Below are 21,790 nucleotides of genomic sequence, written 5' to 3'. Positions count from 1 at the left end.
AATTTCCACAAGAGTACATTTTAAAAAACAAGGCAAAATTAACTTTAGAAACAATGTATGCTGTAACTAGCATTCTTTCTCAGCTATCATTTTAGACTACGGTAATTTTTAGATTTAGCCTGCTGCAAGCTACAACATTCCTGGCTGAAAAGATATTCTAGAATCTTTCTTCACCAAGAGTTCTTCTACATCATTGTTTATTTTCTGTTAAGATTTTCACACAAAAATAGATCACTTAAAATTTTTGATTAACCAACATTTTCTCCTCAAAACAAAAGATTTACCAATGCCTAACATGATTTATTTCAATATTGTCTCTTCAGGATACATGCCTAAGTGCCTCAAATAGCCAAAAATAAAGAATCATATTAACTTTAATCACTTTGGGTTGTATCTTATTAGATTAAATTAAAGGAGTATGGGCTTAATCACTATTTGGAAGGAACCATGCCAAAGAAAAGCTGGTTAACTATATGCTGAAGTTCACAATATCTTGGGAAAGGGTTCTGCTAATTAATAATAATAAGAGATGAACTCAAATCAAACAGTCTTCTTTGGAGTGTTTGGAATCCAAACCTAGATCCAGATAAGATTTTGCATATGCTCTTTACCTTATTATTTATAATGTGACTCTTACGTGACTTTTGGCATTTCACTTAACCCCTCCGTAATTCATTTTCCCCATCTGTAAAATGGGACAAATAATAGCTAGCTCCTTCATGGGTTTGTGGTGAATGTTTAATTAACCAATATTTGTAAAGTGCTTTGAGGGTCTTGTAGGCTTTTTGTAAGTGCAAAGAATTAGTTTGAGTTTTATTTATATATTTTTAATTTCAACTTGCTTTCAAATTGATGTTTTTGTCCAGCTAAAACGGAGCCACTGTGGTGTAACTGTGTAGGTGACTTATGGTATTTTACTTTGAAAGAGTGCTTATGGTTTACAAATATACCTAGCATGGATTCTTCCTCCTTTGACAGAATCTTCCTTTTCCTAAAACACTTTCCAGACTTTGAAAAATTATATTGAGAAAACATGGAGGATGTACGGTGTCTCAGGAGTGGATTTCTGATTGCACTGCAGGAGGGCAGTTCTTGGTCATTTCTATATTGTTCAGAATTCCACTTCACAGTGGTGAACTGGAGAATCTCTTGTAAAATATTGTGTGCGCTTCATAAAAGTGGTGGGAGACATACATGTATTTTAAATTCAAAATGTGCAAAACTGCTGTAAATGAAGAGAAACTGGCCTCATCTACTAAAACCATATTTCGTTTTTGTTTTCAATCTTACAAAAATTGGATGCAGAAATAAAAATGTCTCCAAGCATCAGAGAGCAACTCAGCGGACCTTGGCAGCAATGCTAAATTCATATTTTCACATGGCTATTTTGTGCTTCAATAATTTCTCTGGTGTATTAAAAATAAATTGGCTCCTCTCCTATATCCAGCATGAATATCTTCTCTAACACTTATGGTTTCTTTCTTTAACCCTTAGGACTCTAATCTCCATAGGGTTGTCATCTAGGCTATGTCTACACAGCAGCGTTATTTCAGAATAACTGACGTTATTCCAAAACAACAAAGTCCGTGTCTACACTACAAGCAGTTATTTTGACATAATGTCAAAATAAAGTGAAGCTGGAGGACTTCTTACTCTGACTCCTGTAACCCTCATTTTACGAGGCATAAGGAAAGTCAGAGAAAGAGTGCTGTTTCTCAGATTTCTTGCTGTGTAGACAGTGCCAAAAGCCAAAATAAGCTATTTCAACTTAAGCTACGCAATTGACGTAGCTCAAGTTGAATAGCTTATTTCGGCTTTAGCCCTGCTATGTAGACATGCCCTTAGAGACTGTCTATTTACTAGAAATTTTGGGTCACTGTGAAGCACTGTTGTGAGAAGGAATGAGGGTCTGTCCACTGGGTGGATGTGCCAATTCAGGATGCTATAGTGGAGCAAACTGAAACCAAAGATAAGGAAGAACCCCCATGGAGCCCAGAATGGCCTGATCCAGGAAGACAGGACTGCTAGCCAAGTAGGTGGATGGAAAGTGTGAGATTTTAAACCTCTGGATCGTGTTTTTCCAGAGCTCAGAAGAAGATGGAGATGGGGGTGAGGGATGTAGGAACTTGTGCTGGAACTCTAGGGATCTGAAGTATTACAAATAAATACAATAGCTTTTTGTATCACAGTACACAACCCTAATGCTCAATATGGATAGATTTTTTTGAAAATAATTAGTGTTATTAGATATCCCACTTAAGATAGATTTAAAAGGCTTGATTTTTAGAGGCAGTTGCTCTGCACTTCCTGAAAACCGGGCCTCATAAAGGTGTCTCAGGTTGGACATCCTAAAATCAGGGTTAAGTGGCTGAGGACTAGATTGTAATGGTATAATGTAGCCTTACCATTGCCATCTCTGCCACACAACCCCATTGTTTCACTGAGCATAGGAGAACTGAAATGGAATGAGATCCTGGAGATCTCAAACTGGGTACCCCAAAATTGAGCCACTTAAGATCAGTGGCCTATATTTTCATTCCTATTTGGAACTGATGTGTTAGTATCACTACCTGATGTTAGAATACAATCATCCTGCTGATACCTATCAGCTTCTTACAATAGCCAACCAAACCTTGAATGTTTTTCATGTCTTTAAAATGAAAAAATATATGCTGGCCAGTGAATGTACCACATTGGCTGTGTAACACAATGGCTTAGCTAGGTTAGCCAACCCTGACTGTTAAAAAGAACATTTGAGTTGGAACAGGCAATTCCTTATAAAGGACAGTAGATAGATGTACTGGTGGGGGTAAGGGGAGAGATACAGAAAATTGCAAGAGGCAAGTGTGGCCTCTATAGAGAATATCAGGAGACCAAGAGATATGGAATCTAGAGCCAGAACCTGAGGGTCCAGCAAGGAAGGGTGTAGAAATGGCCTGCCAAAACCAGAAAGGCCTGCCAATAGGGTAAATGGGAGAGTGCTGGGGTAAACAGACTGCAGTGGAAACACCTGGACTGTGGGGTTTACTCTTGAGACTTAAAGTGGCCACTTATGCATTTCCTGAATATTGAACATTCTGGTACTTCTGGGAAAGGTGTTCCCCTGTCCTGGCGTTGTGATCATCCACTCCCACTGCTGTGATCTCTCATGCACAAAGTATGCATGGGATGCTGCATATCCATGGTATGCTCTTTTGAAGTATGTGCTGCACTGCCCTGGCTGGTGTGATCTCATGTGCATGGTGTATGTGAGGTCATGCCACACGGCGGTGTCTTGGAGGCAACATCTTTACGCATGTGCTGGCCTGAGGATCTGCATGCATGGTGTGTTTGAAGTCACACTGCAGAGCCCCAGGTGCATTCTTAAAAATAGCATACCTCCTCTGATACTGACCAACCCCCCCCTCTCCAAAAAAGAGAGTGGTCTAGTTCCAAATTGGGCAGATGGCCTACCTAGTGAGAAATACAGGCAGGATAAACCTGTGGGAGCGGCCCACCAGAAGGGTAAATCTGATGGACTGTCTTAGGATTTGAGTTTTATTTTGGTCCTTTATTTACAGGATTTTGTTTGGGTCCTTGAGATAGGATGGTGAATGGACACTAATGCCTGCGTGTTGTCTGTTTGTCCATTTCAGAATCCCGTTGAGGGAGAAATTGTTAGTGGGGCACCGCAATGGCACTGTGGGTGTACAATACAGCTCTATACTTCTTCCTTCCAGTTTGGATACCGTGTTAGCACCCTGTGTTACATCCTTTCTATTGCTGAAGCTGAATGCCCATTGCATATCTGGAGAAGGGATTCTCTCTTCCACTCTGGCCCCTGTACACTGATATGTTAGGGTATGTCTACACTACAAAGTTAATTCGAACTAACAGACGTTAGTTCGAATTAACTTTGATAGGCGCTACATAGGCAAACCGCTAGTTCGAACTTAATTCGAACTAGCGGAGCGCTTAATTTGAACTAGGTAAACCTCATTCCACGAGGACTAACGCCTAGTTCGAATTAAGCAGTTCGAATTAAGGGCTGTGTAGCCACTTAATTCGAACTAGTGGGAGGCTAGCCCTCCCCAGCTTTTCCTGGTGGCCACTCTGGGCACCACCAGGGAAACTAGTATGCCCCCCTCCCGGCCCCGGAGCCCTTAAAAGGGCACGGGCTGGCTATGGTGCCCCTGCCAGGTGCAAGCCTGCCAGCACCCAGCCAGCAGATCCTGCACCTGGCACAGCTCGAGCCAGCCACCCGCTGCCACCCAGGACCAGGCTGGCAGCTCCCGGGAGCCTGCCCAGGTCCGCGAGAGGCAGGCGCCCACCTGGTCTAGTGCAGACATCGTGGACCTCATCCACGACCTCCGCACTAGGCACAGGAAAGTGGCCGTCTAGGGCAGGATAGCTGCCAGCCTGGCCACCCATGAGCAGGTGTGCATGAAAATCAGGGTGGTCCAGTGAGACCCCCGACCCTGAGCCCTGAGCTTAGAATGGCCATACTGGGTCAGACCAAAGGTCCATCTAGCCCAATAGCCTGTCTGCTGACAGTGGCCAACACTAGGGACCCTGGAGGGGATGGACCAAAACAATGACCAAGCCATTTGTCTCGTGCCATCCATCTCCAGCCTTCCACAAACAGAGGCCAGGGACACCATTTCTACCCCCTGGCTAATACCACTCCATGGACCCAACCTCCGTGACTTTATCTCACTTCTCTTTAAACTCTGTTCTAGTTCTAGCCTTCACAGCCTCCTGCAGCAAAGAGTTCCACAGGTTGACTATTTGCTCTGTGAAGAAGAACTTTCTGTTATTAGTTTGAAGCCTGCTACCCATTCATTTCATTTGGTATCCTCTAGTCCTTCTATTATGGGAACGAATGAAGAACTTTTCTTTATGCACCCTCTCCAAACCACTCGTGCTTTTATAGACCTCTATCATATCCCCCCTCAGTCTCCTCTTTTCTAAGCTGAGAAGTCCCAGTCTCTTTAGCCTCTCTTCATATGGGACCTGTTCCAACCCTGATCATTTTAGTTGCCCTCCCCTCTCCCACCCTCTCTCTTCCCCTCTCCCACCTCCTTTTCCCAGTCTCCCCCAGTTTTGTTCAATAAAGAGAGTTTCTATTTTTGAACACACGTGTCCTTTATTTTGTACATCAGGAAGGGGGCTAGGGAGGGGTAAGTGGAAGGGGGTGAGGGAGGAATGGGGTATGAGCCCCCAATGGGGAGGACTGGGGTGGCTCTGCGGGCTCCTCGGGGTGGAAGCTCTCTTGCAGCCCCCCGATTGACACCCTCCCCCGGATGGCAACCTGTGGCAAGTGCAGCCGGGCTGATGGCTGAGTGCTGTGATATGCTGAGTGTGGGCACTCAGGGCACTCCAAGCCAGGACTGCTTTGCAAGCAGGGAACCCCTGAGAACTGTCTGTCTGGGGTGGGAGTCGGGTCCCTTTAAGCACAGCCCTCGGCTAGCCTGAGACAGCTGCTCCATGCTCTAAGTCCTACTCTGATGCCCTGCCGGCACTGCTTCCGGCCATCCTTAACCTCGGTTCAGGGTCCACTCAGTGTGGACATGCTAGTTCGAATTAACAAAATGCTAATTCGAACTAGTTTTTAAGTCTGGATGCGCTAATTCGAATTAGCTTAGTTCGAATTAATTAATTTGAACTAAGTTAGTTCGAATTAGCGCTGTAGTGTAAACATACCCTCAGTGAAGAAGCATCCTAAAAGTGCTGCATGGGACTGGGAAGAACTTCCCGCATGAATGCATTGGGTAGAGCCAGTCTAGACAACCTTATTACAGACCCTCACAAATTCTAATATAAGGGGCTGCTGCCTTGTGGTGGGAGGGGTTGTATAGTGGGGATGTGGGAGGGGAGAAGGTAGGACAAATAAGTCTGTAGTATGTGCTGGTGTGGAGATTCTGGGCACTTGGGGGTTACAGCCCTGCCTATAGTCAGCCCAGAGGAGTGCTGTAACTTGGAGCAATCCTTGGACTTGTGCATGTGTCTCCTTTGTGCTGGGCTGCATTTATGGGTGCTGTACTTCTTGGAAGTGAACCCCAAAGTCTCATCCTAATACCTAAATCTTAACTCTGAAAAGTGTCTCTGTAGAAATGGCATAGCAGAGCTCTAAATTTATTTTCACTCCGTGATTCAGGATCACACTTATCAGATTACCCGATAAAACAATTTGTTTTTATTTTCCCCTCCCCTAACTTCCAGCCATGCAAACGCACCTTTGACTCTGAGAACAATGTATGGTTGTTTCTGGCTCATGCATCATTAGCATAATAAAGATTCTATAGACCAAACTCTGCTTAAAAAAAAACCCACCTGTGACATACTGACTCATAGTGGAAGATTTCCCCAATACAGGGAATATGGCTGGGATAAAGTGGACATGGCTAGGAGGTCGCTATACCCTCAAAATTGCTGGCTGCCAGAGTAGCCCTTGGAGGAATGAGATATTAGCATCTGATAGAAAACAGGGTGCTTGATTTCAGCAGCTGGCTGTCACCAGCACTGATGGGGCATATAGGTGTCTTAGCTGTCTTTGTTTCCCTCGTCTCTCTCCAGACTTAAAACTACAACAAGCACAGCTTTTTGTATTTCCAGGTACAGGTTGAACCTCTCTGGTCTGGCACCCTCGGGACCTGCCCGGTGCTAAACCAGAGACTTTATTGCCAGACCACGGGAGCTCAATATTGTCTAGCAGCATTACCAACAGTTCCACTGCTTACTGGGATCTTAGAAGACTTTTGGGGGTAAATTAGAGCTAAATAACAGCACAGAACATGGAGAGCCAGGACTGGTGGCTGTAAACCAACTTTATGGGACCATGGAAAACTTGGCCACAACCATGATAAGTGGACATGCAGCTAAATAAAATCATGCCAGATCATGGATGTTGCCTGATCAGAGAGTGCTGGATTAAAGAGGTCGAATCTGTATGGAGTTTTAGAAAAGCAGATTGATTTAAAACAAAAATCAAATGCAAGCTTTGCAGAGGTGAAGTTATATAAGTTATATATAAGTCATATGCTATAACTTAGACAATACAACAGTAACACCAGTGCTTTTTTTGTGACAGTACGCACTGGGAGGTTTTTTTTTCTCGACAAAACCATTGGAACCCTAGTACTGGTGCTTTTTTTTTTTAACAAAATAAGCACTGAGCAACATCATTGTGAATTATTTGGGCTTGTCCCTAAAATGTAAATAGCTGTAAAAGTTAATTAAAAGGAAATCATGTTAGGTATTGAATTGTGATTCTTCATGAGAAATGTATTACTCTCACTGGGCCACACTGAGGGTATGTCTACACTACAAAGTTAGTTCGAACTAACGTCCGTTAGTTCGAACTAACTTTCCTAGGCGCTACACTAGCGCTCCGTTAGTTCGAACTTAATTCGAACTAACGGAGTGCTTAGTTCGAACTAGGTAATCCTCATTTTACGAGGATTAAGCCTAGTTCGAACTAGCTAGTTCGAATTAAGGGCTGAGTAGACCCTTAATTCGAACTAGTGGGAGGCTAAGGCTTCCCAGGTTTCCCTGGTGGCCACTCTGGCCAACACCAGGGAAACTCTATTGCCCCCCTCCCGGCCCCGGAGCCCTTAAAGGGCCACGGGCTGGCTACACACTTTGTGCCAGTTGCAAGGCTGCAAGCACCCGTGCCTGCACAGCCTGCACCTGCCACACAATGAGCCAGCCATCCGAGGGCTCCCAGCCCTCCACTGCTCCCCAGGACCAGCCTGGCGGCTCCCAGGAGCCTGCCCGGGGGCGCAAAAGGCGGGCGCCCGCCTGGTCAAGTGCGGAGATCGTGGACCTCATCGAGGTTTGGGGGGAAGCCTCTAATGTCCACGATCTCCGCACTAGCCACCAGAACGTGGCCGTCTACAGCCGCATGGCTGCCAGCCTGGCCGCCAGGGGCCACCAGCGCAGCCGGGAGCAGGTGCGCTTGAAAATTAAGGACTTGTGGCAGTCCTACTCCCGGGCCTGCCAGCCAGGGGCTGACCCGGAGGTCTTCCCCCACTTCCACGCCCTGGACCGCCTCCTGGGGGCTCATACCATCCCTGCCCCCCGGGACGTGATTGACCCCGGGGCAGAGGGACCGCTCCTGGACACAGAGGAGGAGGAAGAGGGCTCTGAGAGCCAGGAGCCTGCCGCCAGCCTGCCCAGGACCCGGGACCCCCGAGGCACCCCACAGAGCCACTCGCCTGCGTCGTCTGAGGCCGGGGAGGCGTCCACCTGTGAGTACCCTCGTGTTCCCCTTATGTGTACGGGGGGCTGGGGCAAGAGGGAGCCCCGGGACCGTGCGCCTGGGCCTTGCCCACCACGGAGCAGCAGCTGGGGATCCTGCAGGGGCCCTGGCCTTGCAGAGGGGAGCTGGGTTTCACACACCTTGGCCCCTGGGGTAATTGACCGCTGGTCTTCTTGCACCACAGCTGCAGCACCTGGGCCTGCAGGGCGCACCACACTGCCTGCAGCAGCTGCCCGTGCCCGGGCAAGCAGGACAGCCAGGAACCAGGAGGACTACCAGAGGCGGCACCTCCGGTTCCTGGATCGACAGCTCCGTCTCCAGGACCACTGGGTCCAGGAGGACCTCAGGCTGCGCCAGAGGAGTCTGCGAGGCCACCTCCAGAGCCTGCTGGACCGCTTCCCATTTCCTCCTCCCCCTGCTCCCCCTCTTGCTCCCCCCGCTCCCGCTCCTGCTTCCTCCACACCCCCTGTCCCTCCTGCCCCCCCCCTCCACAACCATTTCCCACCGACGCCCCCGGACCCGCAGTGTGGCGAGATGGGAGAGGCAGCCGGACTCCCACCCCTGAGCTTTCCTTTCTCTTCCTCCCTTCCCTCCCCTTCCCTTCCAGCTCCCTCGTCCCAGGTTTCCCCCTCCCCTCTCCCACCCTCATTCCTCCCTTCCCGCACCCAGTTATGTTCAATAAACAGACGTTTTTGTTTCAAAAACAGGTGTCTTTATTGTACAGAAGGTAGGGAGGGGAAAGGGGAAGGGGGGTAGGGTGGAAGAAGGCCCCAGTGGGGCATGCAGGGAGAGGTCAGTCCTCCTCCTCCTCCACCAGGAAGCTCTCCCGCAGGGCTTCCCAGATCCGGACGGCCCCCCGCTGGGCTTCCCGGATGGCGGTGGTGCGGGGTTGACCGTAGTGTCCAGCCATGCGGTCAGCCTCAGCCATCCAGGCTGGCAGGAAAGCCTACCCCTTCCGCTCACACAAATTGTGGAGCACACAACATGCCGCCACCACGGGAGGGATGTTGTGCTCGGCCAGGTCCAGACGGGTGAGGAGGCATCGAAAGCGGGCTTTCAGTCGCCCAAAGGCCCCCTCCACCACGATGCGGGCCCTGGTCAGCCTGGCATTGAAGGCCTGGCGGGAGGGATTGAGGTACCCCGTGTAGGGCTTCATGAGCCAGGGCTGCAGTGGGTAGGCGGCATCCCCCACCAGGCAGACGGGCATGTCCACGTCCCCAACCCTGATGTGGCGGTCGGGGAAGAAGGTCCTGTCCTGCAGCCGCTGGCACACGGAGGAGTTGCGGTACACCCGGGCGTCGTGTGCTTTGCCGGACCAGCCCACATTAATGTCCGTGAACTGTCCCCGGTGGTCACACACGGCCTGCAGGATCACGGAGAAGTACCCCTTTCTGTTGACGTACCGGGACGCCTGGTGTTCCGGGGCACGGATGGGGATGTGCGTCCCGTTGATGGCCCCCCCGAAGTTGGGGAAGCCGAGGGTGCCGAATCCCCGGATGACGGCGTCCGGGTTGGCGAGGCGGACCACCCTGCGGAGCAGCACCCGGTTGATGGCCTTGACCACCTGCGGAGAGAGACACAGCAAAGCGCCAATCAGTGGGGCGCCCAGGTGGCTGGGAGCGTGCGTGCCCTGGCAGTGCCCCGCGCCCCACTCCCAGAAGCAACCCCCCTGGCAGCGTGTAGTACGGCCAGGACAGCCCGACCTCTCCGGTGCAGGGCGCTTTCGCCTCCTCCCGCCCCCCCTTTGTCCCTGGGGCGGCCCATCTCCTCCTCGCAGTCCCCCTCCCCCCCGGCTCGGTGGCCAACGAGTGCCATACCTGCATGAGCACCGCTCCGACGGTGGATCTCCCCACGCCGAACTGGTTCCCGACGGATCGGTAGCTGTCCGGCGTGGAGAGCTTCCAGAGGGCGATGGCCACCCGCTTCTGGAGGGGGATGGCGGGTCTCATGCAAGTGTCCCTTCTTTGCAGGGCAGGGGCGAGCCACTCGCAGAGCTCCAGGAAGGTGTCCCTCCTCATCCTGAAGTTCTGGGTCCACTGTCGGTCCTCCCAGTGCTCCAGGACGATGCGGTCCCACCAGTCGGTGCTGGTGTCCAGATGCCAGATGTGGCGGGGCACGCCGGTGCCGGGGCGCCGCCGCGGCTCCTCCACGGCCCCCAGGGCGGCCAGGCGGAGAGGCAGGGGGCTGACGTTCCCCAGGTGGTGCCAGGCAGCCTCGAGCCATTGGTGGCAGGCTTGCAGCAGCAAGTCCAGAAAGTGCACCAGAAGGTGCAGGGCGAGCTGTGGCTCCATGTTGCCACCTGCGGCGGCCCCCCCGAAGGGAAGCACCGACACAGACGGGCACAGAGACCAATGCTTTGCTGTCCCTCGGCGAGGTTGGCAAGCAAGCAGGAAAAGCTGAGAACCGGTTGTCCAGGGGGGGTCCCTTTAAGCTCGAGCCTCAGAGATAGCCTCAGACAGCAGCCACACAAAGCAACTACTGACCTGATGCCCTGCCAGAACCGGTTTCAGCTGCCCTTAAATGCCCCCCAGCATCCAATCAGTGTGGACGCGCTAGTTCGAATTAGCAAAACGCTAATTTGAACTAGTTTTTAGTTCTAGATGCGCTAGTTCGAATTAGCTTAGTTCGAATTAACTAATTCGAACTAAGTTAGTTCGAATTAGCGCTGTAGTGTAGACATACCCTGAGGGATATGTTCTTTTTTTGGAAGGGGAGTTCAGGGTTACAATCAGAACTGGCGCTGCCTATGAATGAGATAATCTTGTGCTAGAGAACATTAACAGAATTAATATTTTTATTAGCTGAATTCAAATCCCTGTGAGAGGAGACAGATCTGAAGCAGACTCCCCCAACTTAGTATCCTTAAATATCTTAAGGAAGGAAATTGATTAACAGAGCAAAGATAAGGGAAACATAACATTGTTAAATTACAAGGCTTATTTACATGGAGATGAAGGAGCCAGCAAATCACTCTCCTGAGACAGAAGGATGGGTGAATGTAGATGACTTATTCCCACAGTAATGCTAGATCCATAATTAGTAACCTCAAGCTCTTTGTAGTTTTACCCTAATCCTTTGTAGTTTTACCCGAATCCTTTACTGAATCCTACTCTAATTCAGTATTTCTCAACCTTTTTTTTTATAATATATCTGTTTTTCAAAAAAAAAAAAAAAAAAAAAGTACCCCCAATGCAACCACCTCCCCCAGAGCCTGGCATCCCCAGCACCCTGCTCTAACCCAGTGCCCCTCCTTTCCCCCAGAGGCAGGCACTGGATGTATGATCCTACCTCTGAAGTGCCTGCTCCTGCCGCCTGGCCCTGCCTCGGTGGCTTGACTGAAGAGAGCAAGTGGCCCACCAGCACTGGGTTCGCCGCTGGGGCTGTGCACTCCCACCGCAGCCCAGCGCCCCCTTAGTGTGGCGCCCGGTGGCATCTGCCCCCTGCTCTTCCCTCCCCCCCGCTACGCCACTGATGTGGGGGGTGTCCTTTGGAGCAAAGCTTTATTGTGCCGCTTCACTGCCTTTTAGCTTCTCTCTGAAGCACTATGGGGATGGGTTGTACTGAGCTGCTGGTGGGATGAGGGTAATGCGGGTCTCCAGGTTCAGCCGCCCTCTCTGCTGGATCACCCCGGGGAGGCTGCTGGAGAGAAAACAAACTAGGAGAGGAGGCCATAGAAGTGATTTTTTTTCTCCCTGCCCAAACCTACCCCCCAACTTGGAACTGCCCCGGGTCTCACTGGAGCTGCTGCAGCCATGTGCTTTTCCCACCAGGTGCTGGGGCGCGTGCACAGAGTGGCTGTTAACATCCAGGGACGTGGCTCCGAACATTAAATTTGACAGGCATGTGCTGCCGCCCCCTTCCCATCCCTTTTGCAGGGCAAAATCCCAGACATTTTTTGCCAAATTTCACTTGTGTTGAGGTACTCCTCCGACTTCTCTCACGTACCCCTAAAGGTACGCATACCACTGGTTGAGAAACACTAACTGACTATTTCTTTCCCCTTTTTTCTCCTTCTTTTTCCTTCTCTCCTTCCTCCCTATTTATTTAGAAACTGGACCTTTAATAAGTTCATTGATCAGAAGAAGTGGGTTGTGCCCATGAAAGCTCATGATACCATCAACATGTTTTGTTAGTCTCTAAGGTGCTGCAAGATTATTAATTGTTTTTTAAGTTTCCCAGTTACGGACTAATTCAGGCTGTTTATACACTACAGGGATCTATTGGAAAAAGGTACGCAAATTATGCCCGCAATTTGCGTACCTTTTTCTGATAATTATTTCAGAAAAGGCTTTTCTGAAATTAGGCCTGTCTACACAGGGCCAAATTTCGGAAAAGCCTCCTCTTTCAGAAAAGCCATTCTTTCTCATGGGAGGAGAAAGACAGGGCTTCCAAAAGAGTGCCTCTGCTCTTCCACAAAAAATAGTGGAGAAGAAGACACGTTTCCTGGATGCGGCGTTTTTCTGGGATACCTCTGGTAACCCGGAAAAACCCCATAGTGTAGACATAGCCTCTGCTTCCCTTCTGAAGCTTCCTAACCCGTATGATTTGTCTTGTTCAACAACAGAAACAGAAGATTCCTTGCACAAAGTGACAAAGAAACATGCTTTTATGAAAAGGTGTTGCATATGGAAAATTCTTCCTTTTTTTAGAAACAAATATATTACTAAAGAGGAAACTGATGCTGATCTAGCTGTAATGGTGGTGGGAAAGACAGAGGGTATGTCTACACTACAGCACTAATTCGAACTAACTTAATTCGAATTAGTTAATTCGAACTAAGCTACTTCGAATTAGCGCATCTAGACCCAAAAACTAATTCGAATTAGCATTTTACTAATTTGAACTAGTATGTCCACACTGATTGGATGCTGGGTCGCATTTAAGGGCAGCTGAAACCGGTTCCAGCAGGGCATCAGGTCAGTAGTTGCTTTGTGTAGCTGCTGTTTGAGGCAATCTGAGGCTCATGCTTAAAGGGACTCCCTCGGACAGCCGGTTCTCAGCTTTTCCGCTTGCTTGCCTACCTCGCCGAGGGACAGCAAAGCGTTTTCCTCTCCGCCTGCCTGTGTCGGTGGTTCCCATTGGGGCTGCCACCGCAGTTGGCACTATGGAGCCAGAGCTCGCCCTGGGCATGCTGCTCCAGTTTTTGGACTTGCTGCTGCAAGCCTGCCAGCAATGGCACCGTCTGGTGCACGTCAGCCCCCTGCCTCTCTCCCTGGCCTCCCTGGGGGCCATGGAGGAGCCGCAGCAGCGCCTAGACACCAGCATGCCCCACCGCATCTGGCGTCTGGACACCAACAGCGACTGGTGGGACCACATCGTCCTGGAACGCTGGGGAGACCAGCAGTGGACCCAGAACTTCAGGATGAAGAAGGACACCTTCCTGGAGCTTTGCGAGTGGCTCGCCCCTGCTCTGCGGCAATGGGACACTCGCATGAGGCCCGCCATACCCCTCCAGAAGCATGTGGCCATCGCTCTGTGGAAGCTCTCCATGCTGGACAGCTACCGATCCATCGGGAACCAGTTTGGCATGAGGAGATCCACCGTTGGAGCAGTGCTCATGCAGGTATGGCACTCACCGGCCACTGGGCCAGGGGAGGAGGAAGGCTGCAAGGAGGGGATAGGCTGCCCCAGGGAAAATGGGGGGGGGGAAGCAAAAGTGTCCCGCACGGGAGGGTTCAGTCTGTCCCGGCCATACTACAGGCCACCTGCGGGGGTTGCTTCTGGGAGTGGGGCGTGGGGCAGTGCCAGGGAACCAACACTCCCAGCCACCCAGGCGCCCCAGTGATTCAAGGTTTGGTGTGTCTCTCTGCAGGTGGTCAAGGCCACGTGCCCCATACACATAAGGGGAGTATGATGGCACTCACATGTGGAGCCCTCCCCGGCCTCGGACGACACAGCTGATGTGCTCTGTGGGGTGCCTTGGGGGTCCTGGGTCCTGGGCAGGCTCCTTGCAGGCTCCTGGTTCTCAGCATCCTCCTCCTCCAGGACAGGGATGGGTCCCTCTGCCCCGGGGTCGATCACCCCCTGGGGGGCATGGACTGCGTGAGCCCCCAAGATGTGGTCCAGGGCCTCAAAGTGAGGGCATGCCTCTGGGTCGGCTCCTGGCTGGGAGGCCCTGGAGTAGCCCTGCCGCAGGTCCTTAATTTTGCAGCGGACCTGCTCCCGGGTCCGCATGTGTCCTCTGGTGGCCAGGCTGTCAGCCATGCGTCTGTAGACGGCCGCGTTGCTGTGGCTAGTCCGGAGTTCGTGGACGTTTGAGGCCTCCCCGCAAACCTCGATGAGGTCCACGATCTCCGCACTAGACCAGGCGGGCACCCGCCTCTTGCGGACCTGGGCAGGCTCCCGGGAGCTGCCAGCCTGGTCCTGGGAAGAGGTGGAGGTCTGGGTGGCTGGCTCATCTTGTGCCAGGTGCAGGGTCCGCTGGCTGGGTGCTGGCAGGCTTGCAACTGGCACAAGCGCCGTAGCCAGACCGTGGCCCTTTAAGGGCTCCAGGGCTGGGAGGGGCAGAAAAGTTTCCCTGGTTTGGCTCAGAGTGGCCACCAGGGCAACCTGGGAAGGGCTAGCCTCCAACTAGTTCGAATTAAGTGGCTACACAGCCCTTAATTCGAACTAGTTAATTCGAACTAGGCGTTAGTCCTCGTAGAATGAGGTTTACCTAGTTCGAATTAAGCGCCTCGCTGGTTTGAATTAAATTCGAACTAGCGGTTTGTATGTATAGATGCTATTAAAGTTAATTCGAACTAATGGCAGTTAGTTCGAATTAACTTTGTAGTGTAGACATACCCAGATGGATTTTCATTAGGATTCAATGTAATGCTTTGAATAACCACGAGTTCCAGTTTCCAGCAGAAAAAGTATTTGAGATTAAACACAACTTTGATGCATAGTTTGATGTCCCCTACTAAATCTGGGGGGCTTGTCACAAGTGCAGCTATACTGGTTGCTGCTCACTGATTGCTCAATCAGAGAGAGTGCCAGAGATTCATTCTGGTGCTGAATATTTTTGTGTGTACACTCAGTTTTCTTCAGCACTTCCTTATCAGAGTAAGGGGGCAGGTAAAACCCCTGGCTACGTCTACACTGGCCCCTTCTCCGGAATAGGCATGCTAATTTAGAACTTTGGAATAGGGAAATCCGCGGGGGATTTAAATATCCCCCGCGGGATTTAAATAAACATGGCCACCGCTTTTTTTCTTGAAAGTAGGAATAAGAGATCCTCCGGAATAGGGCTTTATTCTGGAGGATCGTGCCAGTCTGGACGCTCTTTTCCGGCTTTTCCCCAAGCCGGAAAAAAAGCGGCGGCCATGTTTATTTAAATCCCGCGGGGGATATTTAAATCCCCCGCAGATTTCCCTATTCCAAAGTTCGAAATTAGCATGTCTATTCCGAAGAAGGGGCCAGTGTAGACGTAGCCCCTGTGTGTTTATTATAATGACCTTGTGTATAGTTGGCTCACTTGCAATTGAATGGAGAATGCATAAGCAATTAGGCAATATGAAGTATCTTTCCACTACAGAAATAAGCTGTCAAATGACTTTTCCTCAATTCTCCTTCCAAAGAGAGAATGAGGTAAATGAAATACACAGGAGACATACACATTTATCACTAAGCTTTTGCATTCCTTCAAAACTGTTATAGCATTCACCTCATCAACTACGAAAACTGTTGTGCGGGTACAGGCCCGGTGCTAGGAGAATATTAAATATGTTAAGTTCCACTCTGAATTTAAAAAGGTTCTTTTGCCATTTGCCTGTTCTCACAGGCTGGAAAACACAATCTGTTGTGCCTGATTTGTTTTTAATTATTGCAGTCTTCATGCTGATAACTTTAAAGTCTACAACTTAGGCTACAACTACATTACCATGGGGATGAAACCTCTGAGATCAATCCACTGGCAGTCAATTTAGTGGGTCTAGTGAAAACTGACCACAGATTGCTCTCTTGTTGATCCTGTTTCTCTTCCCCAGACAAAAAGAGTAAAAGAAGTCAATGGGACACTGTGCAGTAACTCGACTTAAGGTACATTGACTCCAACTATGTTATTTACATAGCTGGAGTGGTATACCTTAGGTCAACTTTCTACAGTAGCACAGAGGTAGCCCTAGATGAGACTAGCAAAAATACCTCTTAGGAAGAAGAATACAAAGCCAAGTTGCATATAGGAACAATTGACTTTGACTTGATAGTACTTTGGTGTTATATGTTACAGCAGAGTCATTCATTCTCTTCAATAGCAGAACACATACAAAGTACGATGGCAATTCTGTCTCTTCAGAAGTGTGATCCTGTTGAATTCAATGGAAAGATTCCCACTAGCCTCATTTGGCTTTTGGATCGAGCCCTTATAGCACTCCCAATTTTAAGACCTGGAAGTGCTTTATTATTGAAAAAACTTAAAAAATAATGAATAGTCTTGCAGAACCTTAAAGACTAACAAAAATGTAGATGGTATCATGAGCTTTTGTGAGCACAACCCACTTCTTCATATGAATGGAGTTAGGTGGTCCAGTTTCCAAATAAATATCAGAGAAAGAGAGAGGATGGGGGGAGGGGAAGAGAAGGAAAAGGGAGGTAAAAAAGGGGGGTGGGAATTGTCTATTAGGGTACATCTAAACTACATGGCTCTGTAGATGGAGCCATGTAGATTTGTTTGTTCGGCAAAGGGAAATGAAGCCGCAATTTAAATAATCGTGGCTTCATTTAAATTTAAATTGCTGCCGCGCTGAGCCGCAGCTCAGCGCGCTAGGCTGGACGCTCCCCTGCTGACATGAAGGCCCTTTATTGACCTCCCCGGTAAACCTCATCCTACGAGGCATAACGGGGAGGTCGATAAAGGGCTTTCAGGTCGGCACGGGAGCTGACAAACAGCTGAGCCGACAAACAGCTGATCAGCTGTTTGTCGGCTCAGTGCAGCAGCCATTTAAATTTAAATGAAGCCGCGATTATTTAAATCGCGGCTTCATTTCCCTTTGCCGATCAGCCTAATCTACATGGCTCCATCGATGGAGCCATGTAGTTTAGACACACCCTTAGAGTTTCCATGCTACATGAAGGTGATAGAGTAGATACTAAGTGCTCTTAAGTACCCTGTGCTTGGTTTTTTATGTCATTAGGATGTAGAATGTAGCAGCACATCCACACAAGGTCTGTTGCATATATCAGAATTGTAAATGAAATTAAGTTCTGCAGCCGCCCTTTCAAGCTGGTTTTTGAAATTGGCTTGCCAATAATACAGTAACTTTGAGATCCATTAATGAGTGTCTGGGCAAGTTAAAATGTTCCCCAACAGGTTTCTGTGTGTTATCTTTTCGAATATCTGATTTGTGTCCATTAATCCTTTGTCATAGAGACTGTCCATTTTGGCCAATATATATGGTAGAGGGGCATTGCTGGCACTTGAAGGCATAGATCACATTAGTGAATGTGCAGTTGTCTGAGTCTCTGATGTGGCAGTTTTGAAAATGGAACTTAAGTCCCCAAATTACTCTGATACTTTGAAAGTTTTACCATACAATACCTATTTGACACTTCAGCATGTGAGCCCTTGCATCTTTTTTTGGGAAGCGGGGAGGTGGAGGACAGCAGTCTGATTTATTTTGCTGGTAAAAGAGGAAACACTATGGAAAATGGATACTGGAAAAATGCATATTATCTGCAGACAAACTCACTTGCAGGGATCAACAGTGTCCTTGTCCTAACACACAGCAGCATTGAGAATTGCTACGGAATCTGGACATGTGAAAATAAAACCTGAAGATAGATTAATAATTTTCTGATCTATATTCAAGCTGGGATAGGAATCAAATGCCATTTTATTATTTCTATAGCAACCAAGTATACAAGGCACTCTAAAGCACAGCTGGAAAGTATACTGTCTCTGCTAACAAGAGCTTGGAATCCAAGGCTCTGATTTGGTATATGAATTCATGGGAGACTCCCACATCACACACTCGGGCTATGTCTAGACTGGCATGATTTTCCACAAATGCTTTTAACAGAAAAGTTTTCCGTTACAAGCATTTGCAGAAAAGAGTGTCTAGATTGGCACGGAAAAGCGGAGTGTTTTTGCGGAAAAGCATCCGTGCCAATCTAGACGCGCTATTTCTACTCCATACGGCTGAATGGCTGTGTCTAGACTGGCTACTTTTTCCGGTTCCTAAGTCCTGCTGACTTTCCCACTTCTGCCTGCTTATTTTTTATTTTGTAGAATGGGGAAGGAAGAATAGAAGAGGAATTCTGCTATTCCTAACTCATAAACTTTTCACTTTAGATAGACTTCCTTTCCTATCCTTTAAAAAAACACATCAGCTACATCTACACTGGCATGATTTTCCGGAAATGCTTTTAACGGAAAAGTTTTCCGTTAAAAGCATTTTCAGAAAAGCGCGTCTAGATTGGCAGGACGCTTTTCCACAAAAGCACTTTTTGCGGAAAAGTGTCCGTGGTCAATCTAGACACGCTTTTGCGCAAAAAAGCCCTGATCACCATTTTCGCGATTGGGGCTTTTTTGCGGAAAACAAATCTCTGCTGTCTACACTGGTCCTTTTGCGCAAAAGTTTTTCGGAAAAAGACTCTTGCCCGAACGGGAGCAGCATAGTATTTTCGCAAAAGCACTGACAGTCTTACATGAGATCGTCAGTGCTTTTGTGGAAATTCAAGCGGCCAGTGTAGACAGCTGGCAAGTTTTTCCAGAAAAGCAGCTGCTTTTCCGGAAAAAGTAGCCAGTCTAGACACAGCCATCGATTTAAAACATGTTGATAAAGCCAGGTTTGTTTTTCAAATCTTGGAAACTCAAAATCAGTCTAAGGGCTGAATCCTCAAGCTGTATGAGATTCACTTATTTTACATCTTTTAGTCATGCAATAACAGTTTGGTAAACTTGACATCTGTTATTCTCCTGTGGTTGTGAATGTGAACACTCTTTTGTATCTCTTTCCAGAGTCTTCAGAAGAATTTAGTTGATTATTTACAATAACTGATTTTTCTAAGGACTTTTCCAATTCCTCTTTTTCTTATATTCCAAAAATGTTAATATTATGAGCATGCACCTACTTCTTGGACTGTATCTCCCATTTTATAAGGGTTTCTTTCAGTTCTTTTTAGTTTTTCCCTATGTCTCCACCAGGGTTGGTGTGATTATTTGCGGGGCCTAGTCTGAATGGGGCGTTGTGGCCCAGGGCTCCAGCTCTGCCCATGTGATGCTGCGATGGCTGCTCCCACAGCAGCGCAAAAAGCTCCCGGACTGGCAGCACAGGGCTGGGGGGAGGGGGAGCTGAACTGCCCAGGGTACCCTCACCACCACCATCTGCAACAACCTCCTCTTCTTGCCCCACAGGCTGGGGGTCCCACTGGAGTGTGTGTGTGTGTGTGGGAGGCTGGGCACAGCTGCCGTGTGCAGGTCGTAGCTTCGGGATGCACCTCAGATAGGAGGAGGCAACAATAAAACATGGGACAATGTGTGGGGGAACCTCATGCTGACCCTGGTCTCCATGCAGCTGCACCAGTCTGAGTAAGTGCCTGACCTTTTCTAAATCCACCAGTAGTCTGGTGTTATTTCCCTGGTGCAGCAGTGAACTCCACAGCCTGACAACCCTTCATATGAAGAATTTATTTTTAAGTGCAAAAGACTGCTTGTTCTTATATTGTGTGGCAATGTAAAAAAGCATGGTCTGACACTTACTATTATGGATTTTTTCCAGTTTGATGAAGCACAAAATCATGTGTCAGGTGTACTGAGACAATTCTGGCCCTGAGGAGCTTACAATCTAAAAAGGCACAAAAAGGGGGAAAAAAAGAGAGATCACGGGTTGGGGAAAAGGAGTATAACATATAAGCAGCAGGATCAGGCTGATAATTATCATTATAATGGGAAATCTCAGGTTAGTTCTCTTTCTTCTTCTTTTCAATTTACTTATGCATTTATTTATGCAAAAGCATCCTGTGGCTCTCTGTAATTCCCATACTCACCTTAGTCATATAAATTATGACATATTTCATGCAAAGCCTGTCATTTAAGATAACATAAGAAAGGTCATGATCTGCTGAACCCAGGGCTGATAGAATTGCTGGGACCCTGGATTTAGTTGGCTTTGGGTCCCCAGAAGGGGTAGGACTGAGAGCTAGCCTCCCCCAGCTAGCCCTTCAGCACTACCTGGCTCATGCCTCCTGTGACTGTGGTGGCAATTTAAAGGGCCTAAGAATCCAGATGCTGCAGCAGTGGCCAGGAACCCCAGGGTCTTTTAAATAACTGTAGCAGCTGCCCCTTTGGACCTCTCCTCTCCATCAGCAGCCCTGGCGGAACCCTATTCTTCTGTCCAAATGTGTATATGCTAGTGTGTGGGGTGTGGTGGCAAGCTTTCTAAAGCCTAGCTATAAATTTGCATGTCTCATAATTAATGTATAACTGGTGACTGGAATGCCACCAAGCATTATAGCACCCTCTGGCTGTCAAAGAGCTGCTTGTCTCTCTTCAGCGGGCTCTATAAAATCAGAGTATCCCTCAAGTGGCTTTGTAAAACTTGCTCAACATCAGCTAATTGTTGATGGCTAACCTGAAAAGCATGACAGAGGGGAAGGTTGATTTTTATTTATGTACATGCAAAACAACATTTATTAAAAAAAATATAACTCACTGTCTGGGCGAGGGGGCTTTATTTCAGCTTCAGAATCCTGGACTGCTCTGTGGGCCAGAGTGCTTCTGGCCTAAGGTAGGGTTAATCTATGAAGATGTACTGGGGAGGAGGGAATGTTTGCCAGACTCCTTTTCTTTTTGTTAGTTTTGTTAAAGCCTATTTAACTTAAAACTCCTGATGAAAAGTTGTCAGAAGCTCTTCATCTGCCTTTCAAGTGAGAGCTGAGAAAGTGGCAGCCCTGATTTCATCTCATGATGTCCCTGTCTTTCTCACTGTACTCCTGTAATGAACTCTATGCTGCTATAGAGTCCCAAGGACTCCTAGGCTATGTCTACACTGCAGGGTTCTTGCGCAAGAACGTCTTGCACAAGGGTTCTTGTGCAAGAACTCTTGTGCAAGAACTCTTGTGCAAGAACACGTCCACACTGCCCTGTGCTTTTGCGCAAGAGCATCCATGGCAGTGTGAACACTCTCTTGCGCCAGAAAGCTCTGATGGCCATTTTAGCCATAGGGCTTTCTTGCGCAACAAACCCCTGCCGTGGGTCCACACTGCCCTCTTGAGCAACAGCTCTTGCGCAAGAGGGCTTACACTTGTTAGAAAAGAGCATAGCTCTTGCACAAGAATCCCTCTCTTCCAACGCCGTACTGAAAATCTTGCGCAAGAGCGGGCAGGCGGTGTGGACACTCTGCGGAAGAACATCCGTTCTTGCGCAAGACCCCACCAGTGTAGACATAGCCCTAGGGAGCTTTGGAACAAGCTGAGTCATCAGCCTCCACAGAGCACCTTGCAGGGTGAGGGTCTCATTCTCCAGAAAACAGCAGCTAAGGCCTGGTTTGATATTTCTTATATTGTTAAAAAAACAAATAAGTCCATCCTTATTCTTAACGCTTGGTAAAATCTTTGAGGCCACCCTTACAT

This window comes from Pelodiscus sinensis, chromosome 1 (assembly GCF_052426305.1).
Source record: "Pelodiscus sinensis isolate ZL-2025 chromosome 1, ASM5242630v1, whole genome shotgun sequence".
NCBI lineage: Eukaryota > Metazoa > Chordata > Testudines > Trionychidae > Pelodiscus > Pelodiscus sinensis.
This window is presented reverse-complemented; position numbering follows the sequence as displayed.